The 19,843-nt window shown below is 41.1% G+C and overlaps 1 protein-coding gene and 1 pseudogene across 5 annotated transcripts in view; both read left to right on the forward strand.

Moving 5' to 3' along the window:
• The window catches only part of GALNT7 (polypeptide N-acetylgalactosaminyltransferase 7), a gene marked incomplete at both ends in the record, with an annotated part of 155,504 nt that overhangs the window by 100,558 nt on the left and 35,103 nt on the right, over positions 1 to 19,843 (forward strand). The window lies entirely within an intron of this gene.
• LOC308273435 (bcl-2-like protein 10) lies at positions 14,963 to 15,534 on the forward strand (annotated as a pseudogene). Its single transcript has one exon. The product of its transcript is annotated as a bcl-2-like protein 10 (transcript).

The raw sequence follows: 19,843 nt of genomic DNA on the forward strand, positions 1-19,843 counted from the left end.
TGTTTTTGTTGCCTTTAAGATTCTCTGCTTGGCTTCCACGTTGGTCATTTTGACAATTATGTGGCGTGGGGATCCTCTTCTCCGATCCTGTCTAAAGGGAGTTCTATAAGTTTCCTGGACCTGTGTATCAACCTCTTGCTCTATGTTTGGAAAATTTTCTGCTATTACTTCCTTGAAGAGATCCTCTATTCCAATTATTCTTAGGTTAGCTCTCTTAAAATGGGCCCATATTTCTTCAATATCAGATTCCTGCTGTTGGATATTTTTTTCTAGATTAGAAACTATGCGTTCATTTTTGGAATGATCATCTTGTAAGAGCGAGATTCTGTTCTCCATGTGTTCTAATCGGTTGTTCATGCTTTAAATTGAGGCCTTTACTTCATTAATTGCATCCTTTATCTCTTTTTGGCTTCTCTGAATTCTTTTCGAAGCACCTCTATTATTTCTACAGTTATTTTCCTGATTTGATCTTCTAGAAATCTCTGATTTTCTGTTTTATCGGGTTCTGATGTTGTGGGGTTGTGGGCATTCAAACTCCAGTGTTATTCCTCTTTCCCATGATTTCAGAAGTTTGTGCCTTCTCTGGGTTCTTCGCTTGGGTCACTATGACTTCGCTTAAGGTGCTCTGGATCTCGGGTCTGTAGTATCTCTGACCCCACTACTCCTTTACTGGGTTGTATCACAGAGTCTCCGACCCAGAGAGTTGATAAAGGCTGCTTTAGACTGTGGGGGGTGCCAGGTTGCATGTTCTCCTATGGTGTGATATCTCTGCCACTGCCACTCCCCCACTGGGTCAAGTCCCTGGGAGTGCAGTACTGGGATTTCTCCTCTGTGGCCCGCAGTTTGACTCACTGTTCTTGAGTACGCAGATGTAGCTGTACTGGACTTGGTGAATTCACTGCTGCTGCCGCCGGTGGCAATATGGCGCCGCTGCCATGCCCTTGGCCATGAGGCTGGCGTATTTTTTCTTCTCTGGTTTTGAGTTCCACTCTGAGTCCCTGCAGTGTGTGCTGAGCTCAGCCACTAGGAGCTTTAGATGCTTCCTGTGCCAAAAGATCCCGCCTGGCTGTTCCGCAGCGGCTCACCTCGGCTTGCTGTAGCCGTCCAGTGAACTCGCCGCTGCTGCCGGCAGTATGGCGCTGCTGCTGCGTCCTCGGGCGTGAGGCCGGTGTATCTCCTCTGTGGCTCTGAGCTCTGTTCTCAGTCCGCTTTCTCTCTGGAGCCTGGTGATTTTTTTGTTTCTCTGGTGATGGTGTTTTCTGGCTATGAAAGGCGCTGATTTTGTGGTAATGGAGATTGGTTGTTAGCGGGGCTCTTAAGCCCCGCTTTTTTCGGTCGCCATCTTCCCGGAAGTCCTCAGTCTTCCTTTTTGATCATGGTTAAATACAGTGCAGTTTTCTAAAGTTATGTTGGATCTGACTGACTCAGTGGTAATTTCATCAGTTTCCATGGTTAGCAATTATGTAGATAATTAAGGTGCTTATTTAATCCAAAATTACAGTGATTTTTTTTTTTTTTTTTTGGTGGTACTAGGGATGGAACCCAGGGGCTTTTCTACCTCTGGGCTATATTCCCAGACCTATTTTATATTTTATTTGGAAACAGGGTCTCACTAAGTTGCTGAGAGCCTCACTAAGTAGCTGAGGCTGGCTTTGAACCTGTGCAATCCTCCTGTCTCAGCCTCCCAAGCTCTGGGATTACAAGCGCCACCACCCCCGGCTGTGTGATTTCTATTTTAATTAACTGATAATGAAGAACTTTATTTAATATTGTAAAAATGCTAGAACATCTTCAAAAGAGTAGATAAACGGATAGTATTAAGTCCTATTTCTACATGACTTACATAGAACTGATGAATGAATAATAGCAAAATTTGTCCAGCTGTAAATTCCTGGGGCAGAAATGGTTTAAAATGGTATAATACAACCAGCCTCTAAATTGGAAAAATTAAATTAGTTTACCATTATCATAATAATTAAAATTCAAGGAATTCTTAGAAGCAAACAGGATCAAACCTAAGAATTCAAATATCAACAACAATTTATTTATTATTATAAAGTTGCATACTTTATTATAATAGTCAACATTTCATATAGTTTGCTTTTGGAATTTTATGAATTCATAATGGGCTTAAAAGTTGTTTCTAAAATCTAAGATAGTACTAGGATAAATATCAATACATTATATAAGCACATTATAAAATAAGGTCCATAGAATTTCTATGATGAAAACCTTATATCCGACATTATTTTGATCACCTAAGTTCTAAAGTACCAGCCCACTGATTCAGGACAACTGTAAAGCTATTCTGTGTAAGGCCTTCTCCTTTATAAATTACTAGACAAAAAAAAAAAACGAAAGGGGCATTTTTTTTGTGTGTGTGTGTGTGTGTGTGTGTTTTTCCCATAGAGAGTGCCTATATAGGCAAAATAATTAAGTTTTGAAGTTAGTCTTAGGACCAAATTTTCAATAGGAAAATATAGCTACTTAAAAGCATACTTTGATTTTTTTTTTTTACCCTGCCCATCTTTCCATTAAAATACATATCTGCTCTACCATACCCAAGTAGTGAGAAGGGGCTTATTGTTTCCATTCCTATTCTTATAAAACTTTAAGCAAATTCATGAGGGAATCAGAAGAATTTACCCAAAGCCAGAGTAACTAAGATATGAGTGGTTACAATACCAGATAACATGTTGTAAGATAAAGTTAACCCTACAAGATAATAATGTCTCATTTCTCCCATCAGTGTCTATCAGAAAGTAAAATGTGTAGGTGTACGCACCTTGAGGTGTTGATCTTTTTGTCTCTTTCATAATGTGATGTGAGTTCTTTGAGCACATAGTAGGACCAGGTCAGGTAAGGTAGAACATTATTCCGTCATATTTTTCTCTGAATCTCAATTCCTTTATTTGTAAAAAGTTGGCAGGTTTTTTTTTTGTTTTGTTTTGTTTTTTGCTTGTTTTAGTCAAGAATCCTTAGAATCTTTCTCCAAATGACTTTCTAGGCAACTCTGTATTTTCATCCTTCTTTTTAAATTTTTTTATTCGTGCACTGTAGTCATACACCTTAATGGAGTACAGACCATACACGCATACATTATCCAATTAGCCCTGCCACAATTCTCGCTTCATTCCCTCCCCCGCTGTCCTCCTCATGTTTAGCGTAGTGATTGACTTTGATATGCTTGTGAATCTATTAGGGAGTTTCCCCTACTTGGAAACCACTGGTCTAGATGTCTTCCAAGATCTCCTCCACAATCAATTCCCCCCCTGCATTTAAGTTCTTGCCCAGGGTTTCCACCATGTTTCTCTAGAAGAACACAATTGGCCAATCTAGAGCTGGAATCACTAGAGCTGAGTGGGCTGCTTTTTGCTTTGTATGACCTGCAGAGATTTGAGGGTGCCGGGCAGCCCCTGAGCCCCTGCCAGCTATGGCAGATCTTTTGGAAAAGTAGGAACAGATAGGGCATCTATTAACTCAGCTGTGCAACACTGGTTCAGAAGTAAGCGCTGCATTGATTCCAGCGCTTTAGTAATTTTCCCATGTTTGGCAAAACTTACATTTAGCGTCCAGCTACTCATCGCTGCCCAGCCTGGCAGATACGCACAGGAGTGTGGCAGCCAGGATCCTAGGCTATCCCTTCTTTGGTTTCCTCAGAAGCGGGCAGGGGACCAGGATGGATTAACTAAGAAGACAGTCAGCCATTTTATGTTGTTAAGCTCAACCCTGTTAGCATTTTCAGGATATAATCCTGTTGTGAGAATGTCTCCTGTTAACTTTTGTGAGTACCAGCTCTCAGAATGGAGGAAAACCTGTCTGCCTTGCAGACCAAGAATTAGTTTCTTCTCCTTTTCTAGGAGCAACTATTATTCAGGGAATATTTGACATTTTCTTTTCCCACATGCCTACATACATTCATGATTTTTTGAGCATAAAAATGAATTCTGTGTTCTGAAAGCTCATCAGACCCCTGTGCCTCTGCCTCACCAGCCTGTCCTGCATGATCAGACTGTGACGTGGTCAGCACACCCCCTGGAACATCATAAGCAGCACTGGCTGTGCACAGAAGTGATGGCCAGGGAACTGCTGATTCTCTGGCTGTTTCTCTTTCCCTTTTTCTCCTTCTCTCAAGCAATCTGGAATTGCCTTGAATTCCTTCCACACGCCTCTTCTTCATTTATTGTGTTTTTTTATTTCCTTCCTCTGAGTCTAGATCTTTGCTTTAATCCTATCCCTTAAATGACTCAGATAAACTTTGATCAGAATGGTTGGGAGCCGTGGGCATAATGTAAGATTACATTTTTCAGGGTCACGCGGTAGTTTTTGTTTTTTATTATGTATGTATGTATGTATGTATGTGTGTATGTATGTATGTATGTATTTGGTGGTACTGGGAGTGGAACCCAGAGGCTCTCTACCTCCAGGCTATACTCCTGGACCTATTTTATATTTTATTTGGAAACAGGGTCTTCACTGAGTTCCTGAGAGGCTAAGTAGCTGAGGCTGGCTTCAAACCTGTGCGATCCTCCTGTCTCTGCCTCCCAAGCACGGTGATTACAAGGTGGTGGTTTTTAAAGGGAAAAGCTTCAGTGCTTCTGAAATCTTGCTCATGATATATTAAATATGTCGCCGGGCGTGGTGGCACACGCTTGTAATCCCCGCGCTTGGGAGGTGGAGACAGGAGGATCTCGCAGGTTCGAAGCCAGCCGCGCTGGCGTAAGAGACCCTGTTTCAAAAATATAAAATTGGTCTGGGAGTGTAGCCCGGAGGTAAAACGGCTTCCAGGAACCCCAGTACCACCAAAAATAAATAAATAAATAAATAAATAAATAAATAAATAAATAAATAAATAAATATGTCACAGATTCCTATAACTTTAGAGCTAAAGTTGACCAGAGAGATCATCTTGTAGACAGAGAATCTTCAGGCCAAACAGTAAGTGACCATTAAAGGCTGAATATCTACTAGAAATAAATCTAGGTCTTTTAGCACCTTTCAGTATGCCAGACAAAAGATCAGAGAAGTCTGTTTATCAGAATAGTTTTACATATAGAATTTGTGGCACATTCATGAAACATTTTTATAGTAAAAGAACTTTCACTTACAAGTAAAAGCAGTATGTTATCCCAAAGCGACTCTCTTTAAATGTGGGCATAGGAAATCCCAACTATATATAGAAGGGCCCCTGCTTAAATCTAAGTTGGGAGATGTTGCACTGTGAAGAGATCAGAAAGGCACTTGGTTAAGATCCAAGAGTAGAGAATCAGTGTTGAGGGAATGGACACATTTTACCGTTGTATCCTGCCTGTTAGTTACCTCAGTCACCCCCAGCCTGGCCCTGAAAGTCCTACCTGGACATGAGGGAGATACTAGGAAAGAGCTTTGTATTACAACGTGAAACTCTTTCCTGGGATGGCACGTTTTTACACTTGGAGGTATGCAGATCTCCAGCCAGTGGGCTCTGCAGCAACAGGAAAGCCAGCCTTGGCACAGAATGTCAAGAGTCCCCAGCAGTAGTCTCGCCTTAGAGTAAGGTGTTGCAGGGCACCAGCTTCACAGGAGCAGAGGCCCTTTTGTAGCAGAGTACCATCTTAGCCAGCCCGAAATTGAGGAGAGTGTGGGTGCTGGGTGGCCCCTGGGAATGCCTTGTTCACACATCCACAGAAAGTAGGCCAAGGAATCCCATACAGAGTTGAAAGATTTGTCAGCAAGGTAACTAGCATTTAGAGAGCTTTGCTTTCCTCTTCTGGCAAATATAGGTAATAATACTTGGCTCGTAAAGTTATTCTTTTTTTTTTTTTTTTTTTTTGGTGGTACTGGGGTTCCTGAAAGCCCTTCTACCTCCGGGCTACACTCCCAGACCTAGATATATATATTTTTTATATTTTTGAAACAGGGTCTCTTACGCCAGCACGGCTGGCTTTGAACCTGCACAATCCTCCTGTCTCCGCTTCCCAAGCGCGGGGATTATAAGCGTGCGCCACCATGCCCGGCATCGTAAAGTTATTCTGAGGAAAAAATGTGATAACAAGGCCTACAGACAAATCATGCAGTCGGTGGCATGAGCCCCGCTGGTTGGAGATGATAAGGGCTGAAGGCCATCTTTATCCTCTGCCTGCCACAGAGAGACCAGAGAAGCCCTTTCCCCCTTTCCTCTACACAGGTCTTTCTTCTACACTTATGTACCAGTCACACATACAGGTCTTTCTTCTACACTTCATGCTGGAGGTGTGGCATTCAGCCTTGTCTTCAGACTCTTAATCTTTGTTTCTCATTCTGATGTCCTGATACATAGTTAGGGGAGGAATCCTGAAGAAACGAGAAAACACAAAGTCCCTATCCATATAAGACAAAGAAATACTGGCTTGTATTTACTGACTGACTGAATCTCTGATTTGCATCAAGAGAAGTAAAGAAAAATGCATGATGGTTATAGGGCTTAGTATTTAAATACTTAATTAGTCCTTCATAATAATGAACAGCTTTGCCATTTCTGATAAATATGTTTTCCAATTTAGCCCTATAATTCTTGTGGCTATAAACATCTTTGTAGCCTGGACTTTAAGCAAGAAACCACATTGTCCTTTCAAGGGTAGGTTTGATATAAACAGTCTCATCTCTGGCTGTGTCTTGATTGATACTCTTGCTAAGTAGTAAGGACCTCTCAATAAATCCATCAGTCTTTCTTTCCCCTTTGGGCAGATTTCTGTAGTTTTCGGGACACATTTTTATATGTGGCATTCTTGTTTATTTTACAGAATGTTCCTGACTTGTCCTGAGCTTTTTATGATATAGTGATTAAATTTTCATTTTCTAGCATAATTATTTTTTCCAAGCATACATTTAATTTTGTGAGAATGTGATTTAGTGTCTATCTTAAATCCTGTAGATTATTCTAGCCAGGCAGAAACGTTTTGCCTAAAGAATGGAAATCTGTCTACCTAGCATGCTTCCCTTTTATGGTGGCCAATCCAAGAGTGGCAAACTTTGTACCTGACTTTTTATAAATGTCTTTATTGGTCAAGTGTAATTTCTGTGTATCTGAATTTTGATAAATAGTCAGTCCTCCTTGTCCTTGATAGTAATGTCCTATAGAGTAACCATGAATACTAAGAATACAGAACTATGTTCCTAGAGGTTTAGGTGCCTGCAAGCCTTTGGTTACATTTTCATCAAACAACACATAACCTCAGTCACTTATGTTTTTTAAGACACCTTATGTTACGTATACTATTGATTATTAATATGGAATTTAGGGCCCAAAGCACCTTAACTCCTCCCTGAACAAAGCTTTATTTTTGAAACAGGGTCTCACTGAGTTGCAAAGGGCCTCGCTAAGTAGCTGAGGCTGTCTGTGAACTGCTATCCTCCTGTCTCATCGCTCCACATGCTGGGATTACAAGCGTGCGGCACCACCATTCCATTTTTAATAGTAGTATCAGCAACAGAAAGAAAAATGTGGCATTAAATATCCTATAAATGGACACACATTTTCTGTTGGAGAACAGAACTTTAACAGAGTTTAAAAAGCAAAGCATCATCCTTGATGACTCTATCAGGGACTCCATTTTTGGTCTATATTTGGAACACAGAGGCCAGGAATGATAAAAATCCACTAATAGAACAAATATTTTTACCTGTTATTATGTGCCAGAAATAAAATCTGTTAATGTATTTTAGAAACGTCAAGAATAAAAGCATGGAATACCAGGCTTTTCCATGCAAGGAATAGAAACAAGTTGGCCTAGTTATCGTCCGTACTAGGCTTGTCATTCATCTTTGCTTTCTCCCTCCTACCTCTCTTCCCTACTTTGTCCCCCCATCTCCTTTTACAGATGTCTGACTGCTAAAATAGGCTGGAAGGAAGTTGGAGTCGTGCCAAGATGCACTCCACAGAGGCTGCTGCAGTCAGCAGCAGGAGCAGTGGAATAAGGAAGGTTTTCTTCACTGTTTGGAATATTTATTAGATTTAGTGCTGAAATAGTCTCTGTTGATTAGTAGGCCTAATCTGAATTTCAAAGGTACAGATGACCATGTAAATGTGATAGTATCATCCTCTCAGGCCCCAAGTGCATCTTGGCCCTGTCTTTCCTGAGCAGGTAGATGTTGTGTTGAATCTGTTTAATTTTCTGTTAACTGGCCTTGATTATTTTCTTAATCTGGGATACTTTTTAATTTTAAATGTATCTCCTCGTCTTCCTTAAGAAAAATAATTTCTGCCCAGGTATCATAGGAACAAAAGAAAATTCCTCCTGTTTCTTCAGTCGTGGTCTCAAAGAAACATACAACAAAGTCTAATAGGCCTTGCCATGAAGTCTAATTGTCATAATACAGAAAAAGAAATATTTTCTGAGCACCAGGAGTTACAGACATGATCCTAGTAGGTTCACATACTCCAGGAATCCAGTAAAACTAGGGACACTTCAACACTGCCCCAGCAGACTGGGGACAAGTTGTTTACAAGAGTCCTGTGATAGAGAAATCTTTTAAAGTGAGAATAATTTGAAGGTCAGTGCAGGGTCAACTTTGTTCCTCTGTAAACTATGATAATAATTTTTAATATCCTTTGTCTTCCAGAATAAAGATTTAACAGGTTAGCATCAACTTCAGAAAATGATATGTTAGGTATCCAAGACAGTCAATCCAATTACTCCTGTGAAGTCTTCAGCTTCAAAGGAGTAATTGGATTGACTGTCTTGGATATAAAAAAAATAATGCCTTTCTTGTGTGTGTGTGTGACAGTGTTTAGGGACATAATATTTTAGGGGGAAAACTGGTGTTCTGCATTCTCATGCCGTAGGTAATGAGGAAGCTTTGGAGGCTTCCTTTCTTGCATGAGGCTTTCGTGTAAGAGATGGCCTTGCAGGTCAGTGCTTTGACTAATCTTGGTGGTCAGATGCTATCAGCAGCGAGCTGCCAGGGATGGCATGACATATCAGAGCAGCACTCAGACTGCAGAACAGCGAGAAGTCAGTTCAACCCACGTAGATAAATACAGTGCCTTAGATTGTTCAAGCGAGGTCTACTTGCAGCTACTTAAAGAAATTTCAGAGCCAGACTACTTTTTTTTACTCTTGAGATACACAGTTGAGCCCATCTCAGTTGCCTCAGAATAAATAAGATTTCTAAGATTTTTTGATGAATTTTTCCATCCAAAGGTATACTCTTGCCAAGTGTGGCACATGCTTGTAACTCCAGTACTTGGCAGGCTGAGACAGGAGGATTGTGAGTTCACGGTCAGCCCCAGCAACAACTTAGTGAGGCCCTCTGCAATTTATTGAGACCCTGTTTCAAAATTAAAACATGAAAAAATAAAATAGGACTGGGGTGTAGCTTAGAGGTAGAATGCCCTTGATTCAATTCCCAATAACTCACACACACACACACACACACACACACACACACACACATACACACACACACAGGGTATACTTTTTTCCACCACATGAAATACTTTATTTCTAAAGGAGTGGTAATTTAATATATTTATTCAATAATATTTGGAACATTATATAAGAACTCAGAAAAGCTGGGTTTCCTATTTGGATTTATAAACCACCAAATATTGGCACTGGCCCTTGAAAAAGATTTCTTCCAACAGAGCTCTTTTGCCTTTGTATATCCCTTTCCCACCTGGGCACATTTATCTTTCTTCTAGCTGCCCCATCGCTCTGAGAAACAGTACCCGCTTGGCAGCTCTGTTCTGGGTAGGCCCATCCTTTGTCAGTGCAACAGCATCTGGAAGAGCCATACAATTAGATGGAACAGCCACATGGTATCAGGATGGAAAAAATGGGCAGGAATAAAGTGCAGGGTACCTTAAGCAGAATTTGCAAGTCTTTCAGGTAATCTTACTATTAACTCAAAATGAGAATGGTAAAAATAGTAATGTATTAAAAAACGTGCCCTTGCTTATTTGGACTAGATGCATTCTAGGAGAGCCATCTGCAAAGTCAACACAGAATTTTTGCCTAATTTGATACATGAGGGGCACACTCATTGTGGGAAATGCCTCATGAAATAGTTCTGTGAGAAAAGAGGTGATCAGGTTAGATCTCTTGCCCAGTGATTTGCGGAGAATGAAGATGCTAGTGCAATGCTCTGTTCACTTGCACTTGTCCCAAGTTACAATGTTATTTTCAAATGTTTGAAAAGGGGGGAAGAATTAAACATATTTCATAGTCAACTTAAGAGAAAATAAAAATCACTGTAATCCTACCACCCAGGTAGTATAATTTTTAAAGGTGAATTCAGGTGATTCATATCTGCATAACTAGCATTAAAAGCTTTTTTACATGTTTCTGCAGGTCTTTAATTCCCCCCCCCCACAGCTCCATTTTACTGAGCTGTGTGTTGGGCATGCCACTGGGTGGTTGACCACAATTTATGTTGCCAATCCTTTATGGGGATATTTGGAACTGTTTCCAGTTTCTCAGTATTATAAAAAAAAAAAAAAAAAAAAAAAAAAACACCGCTAGGAACAAGCCTATGGCTCAGTCTGTGTGCCCAGAATTAATTATTTCAATAGGACAAACTCCTAGTGGAATCTCTAGTTCAAAGGATCAGTAACCATTTTTTTTAACGTAAATTCTTAGTATTTTTTCAGCTCTGAAGTCTCTTTTTTACTGTCTTTCACATCCTGTTCCGCGTGGCTTCCACCTCATACAGAGATTTGCTTTGCCCTTTTCCTTTGCTCCTTTTTCTTTTTTGGTAATTGTCTCCCCCGCCTATGGGCTTGTCTACAGACCCGCTGGAAATCCAGGGCCTCTGCAGAGAGAATGCAGCTAGCTGAGGATACATGTTTCAAGGTGACAGTTGACGGGAGTGCACTTGCAGTGTTCACGTATGCTAAATCCTTGGGTTCCCTGCCAGATTTTAAGTAAGCTAAAATGTTTTCCAGAATTTTTGTTTGAGACTTCCTGGCATCTACTTTCTTCAGGGTGAAAATTAACATACCCTCTTAGTTCCTATTTTGTAATTCCCTAGATGGAATTACAATTTCTGATAATTAACTTCAGGTCCATCTTGGTGACTCATTAGCCTCAGAAGGATTTGATTTTCTGGAAAATCATAATGAAGCAAAGATGTAAGAGAAAGGTAAAGATAATTCAATTAATGGTAGAAAAGCAGTAGACTGATGACTTCTTGAAATAGTATTTGTAGATCTTCTCCATAATATTTATTAAATATCTCATATGTACACATTAAATTACATGCTGTTTCCTAATACTATTAGCAAGATAAATTACTAAACATAGTTAATACATTCTTCTTAGTCCCAGATGTTGCTTATTATGTGAATAAATGCTAACTGTTGTACATTATATACACATTTGTGCATTATATCCACATTTGTAATCAAAGCTTTTCCACATTTGTAATCAGATTTAACTTATAGTTGAGTCTTCAAAGTCTTCAAAAAATGACCTACTACTGAATCTTCTCAATTTTCTGTAGGGACGTAAATATCAATCTATGCTTAAGACTTAATGTAAGTCTGTAGTATAAGGCCTTTTTTGAAAACTCCTGAAATATCCAACAACTCTTTGTTTGGAAATTATTCACTAATTCTAACCTAAAGTTACCATACTACTACTGTAAGTACATACCTCTTCTTCAGTCATTAAAAGTGTTAAAATTTGCTTTTGGAAATGCAAGTTCCCATATGGTAGATGTGATTTCCTTATTGTAATTAGAGTACATTGAGAAGGCATATAATCACTTACTGGGTGATGAAATGTGGAATAGAAGATGACTCAATAAACATTTTAAGGAATGTTTGCAAAGTGTGATTTTCAAATCTGTGTTGAACTTAAATTCCCAACTTGTTCTCTGCACAACTGTTTTTAATGACTTGCACTTTGGTATAATGCCATTGGTCTCCATTGAAGCCGTTCATGAAAAACAGCCCAATGAATCTCATTATTGTATGCACCATACGGAAACCCTCTGTTAAAACAAAACAAAAAAATCCCATCTGGACTTCACACAAGAATATTATTCTTCTGAACAACTGGCTTATTAAGTATGTACCTAACTAGGTTTTTCTGCTAGAAATTTTGAATTGAATTGTTGCTCACCTATGAGAAGTATCTAGGGGTTGGTAGATGCACCTGGTACCATTAACAGCGTATTCTCTGTAAACAGTCCCCCAGAATTGTACACACAGGAGCCTTTTACACCCTGGTATGCTGGGTTTTTTTCAAGGTGCCAGGAATTTAATTTAGGGGCATTCTGCTGCTGAGCTATATCCCCACCCCTTTTCATCTTTTAATTTTAAGACATTTTCTCCCCTAAAGTTTCCCATATTGGCCTCTAACTTATGATCCTCCTGTCTTAGCTTCCCGAGTCACTGGGACATGTACAACTGTGCCTGGTTTGACATGTATTCTTTTTCATTTTTCTTTCTTTCTTTCTTTCTTTCTTTCTTTCTTTCTTTCTTTCTTTCTTTTTTTTTTTTTTTGGTGGTACTGGGGGTGGAACCCAGGAGCTTTCTACCTCCAGGCTATACTCCCAAACCTATTTTATACTTTATTTGGAAACAGGGTTTCCCTAAGTTGCTGAGAGCCTCACTAAGTAGCTGAGGCTGGCTTCAAACCTATGCGATCCTCCTGTCTCAGCCTCCCAAGCACGGGGACTACAAGCGTACACCACCACACCCCACATGACATGTATTCTTAAAATGTCATTCTTTAGCCACTTGGGAGGCTGAGAAATGAAGATTGCAAGTTCAAACCCAGCCTTGGAAATTTAGCAAGATCATGTCTCAAAATAAAAGATAAGAAAGGCTGAGGGTGTGTCTCAGTGGTAGAGTACCCCTAGGTTCATCCCCAGAACTTTAAGTAGATAAGTAAAATAGATAAATGAAAATGAAACCTCGTTCTTGATTCTTTCTTTTCTCCTCTATGTTATTTCTCCATTTTCCTCTTCTATTTTTAATGTTTGTAATGTTCTTTCACTCTGTGTGTCTTTGTAAGTGTCACAAAGTCCTTCAGGGAATAAGGTGAGGCATCGGTTAACTAAGTCAGAGATACAAATCTTTATTTTCCTGTGCTGTTAGTGTCTTTACATCCATGTGTGGAACCCAGTGTTGATCCTTACTCCTGTTAGTGATGGTTGTTTTAGCTCAAATATATCAGTGTTTGATAAGCTGGCACTTCTGTAAAATTAGAATATGGTATGTAAGCTCATATGTGAAGTGAAAGTCCAATATAGCTATAAACATATGGCTCACACTGTGAAATGTTCTTTTTTTCCTTTCTCAGGGAATTTTTAAGAACTATAAAAGAACATATGTCCAGTCCTAGGATGCTCTGCCAGATTTCTTCCTAAACTGTGGTTTGAGATTGTAGGTCATACTGGACACATCTGTCTGAATGTGTTGTTGTTGTTGTTGTTGTTGTTGTTGTTGTTGTTTTAAGAACAATTTGAAGACAGCTTTTGAGTGACATAGCTCAGCATACTTAGTTCCTTCATATGTTTGGAGTCCTCAGTCTTGAAAATCAGACAGAAATCCTCTAAGCTGTATGTAGCCATGACTGTAGTGGCCATGCCTTTCCTGGGTATAAATGAAATGAGAAATTCATTTGCCTGTTTGCTTTCTTAGCAAATCTGTGGTTCGGGGGAAAGAACTTTACAGTCATCAAAGAATTCATTTTTTAAACTCACCTATTGTTACTAACAAAACCATATAACCTGACAGTCACGGGTAGTTTTTTTATGTATAAAATGAATAGTAATAATGTCTTCCTACGTTACAGAGTTACTGTGAAACTTAGATGAGATAATATGTCTGAAAGAGCTTTGGAAACTACAAGAGCAATTATATTAGACCTGCATTTCTCCAGTTGGGACAAATGAGATCACAGTAACTAATAGCAAAAACACTGTTTATTTGGCTTTAAACATTATGTAGTCTGCAAGAGTTTTAGTTCTCTCCACTGCATAACTTGTTCGGGAACGTTGAGCACACGCTCTGAGATGCCTGATGAGTGCTCCCGGCATCAGGAATGTGAGTAACTGTGGCTCATGCAGCCAGTACTCACCGAATCCATAGCCCACGTCTCTGACGTCACTAATGTCCTGACCCTTTGGGACATACAGTCAACTCCAGGTAACTAGCTGTGAAGTTCCTCCTGTGTCTTCCTTTATTGCAGGAGCCAGCCGGCAAAAGTACAGGTTCTGAAGAGAGGAGTGAGGATGAAAGAATTCAATTCTAAGAATTTAATTCAAAGAATTTTGATCTTGCATGGAAGGATCGCCAGTCCACTCCCAGGTTGATATCTCTACTGGCTGATCCCGGGTTTATTTCTTTTGAGGTATTTACAGTTGCAGGTCAATCAATACCCTTGTGCTATCACCACCTGAATACAATAAAGACAGATCCAGGCTGGGCGTGGTGGCACACGCTTGTAATCCCTGCACTTGGGAGGCAGAGACAGGAGGATCACGCAGGTTCGAAGCCAGCCGCGCGTGCTCGTTTAGGAGACCCTGTTTCCAAATAAAAATGTAAAAATGGGTCTGGGAGTGTAGCCCGGAGGTAGAAGGGCTTCCAGGAACCCCAGTACCACCAAAAAAAAAAAAAAAAAAGACAGATCCAAAGCACATACATCGCGGGCAGGTCAATCAATACCCTCGTGCCATCACCACCTGATCTTCTCTCAGACCTTTTACTTTGAACTTTCCATGACCCCAAACCTTGTTAACTCTGGGTGAAGGACAGTCAGCTGAGTCAAAAATTTTCTTTTAGGGGAAAACCTTAATGGCTTCCCACACTTTATAGTGCCTCAAAGTGGCAAACACACCTTTGCCACCAGGCTGGGCTCAGTAGGACACAAGCTGAGGAGGAGCATCAGCGGGAGGCAGGGCTGCAGGTGTTCTCCAAAGCCAGAGGTGAAGGTCTCTGCCCCAAGGTTTGTGCACATTATTTAAGATTGTGGCAGAGGCGAGCCCAGCCAGCATGACCGCCCAGTGCCGGCCCGACCCGCTGCGGGAGCGCACCGAGCGGCTGCTGGCCGACTACCTGGAGCACTGCGCCCGCAAGCCCGGCGAGCCCGGCCTGCCGCCGTCCACGCCCGAGGCCGCCCTGCTGCGCGCCGTGGCCGCCGGCACAGTACCCCGGCTTCTTCTCCAGGTTCCTGGGCTACCAGGGGAACCGCGTGGAGCTGATGGAGCGCATGGCCGAGGCCGTGCTCTCCGACGACGCGGGGCTCACCTGGAGCCGCGTGGCCATGCTGCTGGCCTTCGCGGGGACGCTGCTGCAGAGAGAGGAGGCGCGGGGAGCCCCGGCCCGGGGAGGCGGCGCGGGACTGCCGCTGCCTGGTGAGGCTGCTCAGCTCCTGGCTGCTGGGGCGCCATCGCGCCTGGCTGGAGGACCACGGGGGCTGGGACAGCTTCTGCCTCTACTTCAGAGCACCCTTACCACTTGCTTTTTGGAGAACGCTGCTGCTCCAGATTCTAGTGACATGCGTGTTTACAGTGACCTTCATCTGCCTCTGGACGCAGTTTTATCATAAATTCAGAAAATTGTAACTTTTTTTTTTTAACCTGTGAACTGTGGCCAGCTGAGGGACAGTTTTAGACAAATCAGAACCAAGAAAAACCTCTGCCCCAAGACATTTCTGCCGCATGTTACAGGGATTCCTGTGGGGATGACTCTGCCCGTGTTTTAACCTGGAGCGCATTATTCAAGTGTGAGGACAGGACACAAGATGGCCTTCGCTGAGTGGGGGTGTGGGTGTCTAGAAGCTCGTCACTCCAAACATCTGCAGAAGAAATAGCATCCCATCCACTGGGCCAAGTAATGCTGTCTATCGGCTGCACTGAGACGAATCCGCGACTCAGGGATGCTGCTAACACATCGTGAGCACGGGCCAAGGGCAGAATGATCCGCAGAGCGGCCCAAGTCCCAGAGCAACGAGGAAAATAATGTGAATCCTTTCCTAAGGAATTCTGGGAAATCTGATTCTTGGAAACCTACGTCCTTTGACAGCTAGTGCCTGGGACTTCTAAGTTTTATTATATTCATTTCTCTGATTTTAATAAATTTTACAAAACTTTAAAAAAAAAAAGATTGTGGCAGAGACTACAAGCTGAGCTGTCCAAAGATGATGTAACCATTAGCTCTTCCAGCTGTTTCAGAGCTGTGGATCCTAACCATACTAGACTGTGTGTTTGAGGACTATTGACAGCTGAACTCTGGATGAGATCTAGAGGGAAGGAAAAGTAGCACCATGGCCAGCCACTCTAACTATGGGATGCTGGGAAACTGGCTACTCAGAGAAGTCTAGGGGGAAAAAATGGAAATAAATACAAATAAAAGCCTTTCTGTGAGCCTTGGGTCAGAGAAACCCACAAGTGGTGCTGCTTTTTGTTACATAAGCTGAATAAAGCGCATGTTTTTACCAGCTCTTCTTTGCTTTCAGCCTGAGGATGGTAGGCTGGAGAGTTTCTGGTTCTGGTCATGCTGTTATGCTAAGTTGTCCCCCTTCCTCCAATTGGTTGGGCATGAAATAAATCTGTGCATCTCAGCTCTCTGCTCCAAAATATGAAAGGTGAAGCAACCTGGTTAAATTGGGGCACTTGTCTTAAGTCCCTGCACAGAGAGCAAACACCTGTTTTATTTAGAATGAGCTGATTCAAAGAGGTGTGCTTCATATAGATTATGGGCATGATGGCCTAAAGCCACCGATTGACACTACCTTCACCTCTGGCCTCCTGCCTTCCAACTGTGGCACCATACAGAGCACTCCAAAGCAAGGATTATGGTTAGCAGCCATCCCTTGAAAAATTGTAACCGTTCATTCGATGTTCATTGATTGGATTTTCAACCCAAATAGAGCAAGAGTTAAAGACTTATTATTCTCCTTGCCATCAATTTTTAATTCATTAATGAAGAAATGGGTGGTGTTCTGTGATGTAGTACAACACTGAAAAAGGAGTATTTTCACAAAAAGTTTTAAAATCAAATCAACAAATAGATATTGAGGAGGCAGGCGTGGTGGCACACACTTGTGATCCCAGCACTAGGGAGGCTGAGACAGGAAGATCGCAGTTTACAGCCAGCCTCAGCTACTTAGTGAGGTCCTTTGCAACTCAGTGAGACCCTGTTTCAAGATAAAGAATAAAAAGTAGGGCTGGGGGTGTAGCTCGGAGGTTCCAACCCTGGGTTCCGACCCTAGTACCACACACACACACAAAAAAAAAAAAAGAAAAAATAGATATTGAGTATTAACAAAATACATGAAAATTCTATTTGGCTAGGAGCAGAACCTCTGAGTTTAGCTTTGCTAACATTCTCTTTCTATAGACAGTACAGAAGAATGAATTCTTTTATTACAGGCTTAATTTTGACCTTTAAGAGAGGACTAACTGATGAAAACAATATTAGGGAAAAGTAATTAGATTATCATGGAGTTCCTAGTAGTGAAGAAAAAGAAAACAAGCTCTTCAAGGAGTGGAAGCAGACTTGAGTAAGTGATTAAATAAAAACAAAATGTGACCTCAATCTTATTGTGCCTAATCACAAGAACAAATCTATTATTAAGAGAGGAGTAATCTACACAGAGCTTAGAATAAGGGAGCCAAAGAAAAACTAATCATTGTACCTCTCACTGTCTATCAGAGAAGGAGCCTGAGCCAGTCACATGTTTAATCTTTAATCTGTTCAGCAAACCATTTTATGGAGGAGAATAGAATTTTTTTTTTTTTTTTACAGGTCTGGGAATGAAATTCAGGGGTATTCGACCCCTGAGCTACACCCCTGACCTATTTTTTATTCTTTATTTTGAAACAGGGTCTCACTAAGTTGCGGAGGGCCTAAGTAGCTGAGGCTGTCCGCGAACCACGATCCTCCAGTCTCAGCCTCCCAAACGCTGGGATTACAAGCGTGCACCACCACCCCCGACTCTTATGGAGGAGAATTTCTGAAGCTTTCGAAACTGTAAGGCACTAACCATTAAACCATTAAAACAGTTTCTCTGTTGGCCTAATAACTCGAGTGTAACCAGTATTTATAGCAGAGTTTCTGTTGATGACTAGACTACTTGAAAATTTGAGGGTTCTTTTCTCATTGCACATTAATATTTTATATTAATTATATAAATTAATATAAATTATATTAATAATTATATAAATTATATTAATTAATAATTATATTAATGTGGCACACACTTGTAATCCCCGCGCTTGGGAGGCCGAGACAGGAGGATCGCGCAGGTTCAAAGCCAGCCACACTGGCTTAAGAGATCCTGTTTTCAAATAAAAAAAATATAAAATAGGTCTGGCAGTGTAGCCTGGAGGTAGAAGGGCTTCCAGGAACCCCAGTACCACCAAAAATATATATATTTTATATATCAGTTTTCTATTTTGTCAGCATATGTACTTAATCAGTGTTCATTTATTAAAAAAAAATAATTTTAGGATCTACCAAGTAATACTACCTGGAAAGGCTATCTATACCTTCAACAATACCATAGAGATTTCAAATAAGCTCAAGTTTTAAGAGAAAATAGTTTGATTGATATGTTGATTAAATGAAGTTAGTGGAGATCTTGAAGTTTCATTCTGTAAGCAAATTTACATACTGGCCCAGCATGGTGGTACATGCTTGTAATCCTAGCATTTGGGAGGGTGAGATTGGAGGATCGCGGTTTGCAGACAGCCTCAGCTACTTAGTGAGGCCTTCCACAACTTAGTGAGACCCTGTTTCAAAATAAGCAATAAGCCAGACATGGTGTTGCACACTTGTAATCCCAACATTCAGGAGGCAGAGACCGGAGGAACCTGATTCACAGACAGCCTCAGCCACTTATGCCCCTTGCAACTCAGTGAGACTGTTTCAAAAATAAAGAATAAAAAATAAGGCTAAGGGTGTGACTCAGAGGTTGATTGCCCCTGGGTTCCATCCCCAGTACTGCACAAAAAAAAAAAAAAGGAAGGAAGGAAGGAAGGAAGGAAGGAAGGAAGGAAGGAAAGAAGGAAGGAAGGAAGGAAACTGGCTGGGAGGCATGGTCATACAACCAACACATGACAAACTCATCCCAGGGATCGGAGCCTGCTGGGGCTGTCACCTAAACCAGCAACAGAGAACGTAGTAACTGCAAGTGTGGTATTGTACACTAAAACACAAAATAGGAAACACTGGGCTTAACAACAATTGGGGGAGAAAAGTCCTAGTGATATGTGAGCTAGAATACAATATAGTTAGAGAACATGCAGTGCCAATAGAGTTTAAGATGATGTTTACCGAGGAATAATATCTAGACTCAGCTTGCAGCACTGCTTCCCCTATGTTGGCTACTCTATGTCTGAATTATGGCAATTTTTTTTGGAAATTCTTTTTTTTTTTTTTTTTTGTGGTACTGGGGGTGGAACCCAGAGGCCTTCTACCTCTGGGCTATACTCCCAAACCTATTTTGGAAACGGTCTCACTAAGTTGCTGAGAACCTCACTAAGTTGCTGAGGCTGGCTTCGAACCTGTGTGCTCCTCCTGCCTCAGCCTCCCAAGCGCGGGGATCACAAGCGTGCACCACCACGCCCGGCTTTTTTGGAAACTCTTTGATAAAATGGAACATATCTAGAAAGAGGTGATGGGGAAGGTTAATCTATAAGGTGCCTAAATGCTTTATTTTACTATGCATAATGCACTATAAGAATTAATGTCTGTCATAGCATGTCAGATGTGTGTGGAGTGATGTCAAGGCACTAACTTTGAATCATTCTAACCAAAGTCTATAGCATCCAAAACTTGAAGTGGAGTTTGAACAATTGGGTTTACATTATTCTTTCATTGAATATATATATATTAATTTCTGAATGCTGAGTTGAATTTTATATCTGT

Source organism: Muscardinus avellanarius (assembly GCF_963383645.1).
Source record: "Muscardinus avellanarius genome assembly, chromosome: 14".
In the NCBI taxonomy this organism is placed as follows: Eukaryota; Metazoa; Chordata; class Mammalia; order Rodentia; family Gliridae; genus Muscardinus; species Muscardinus avellanarius.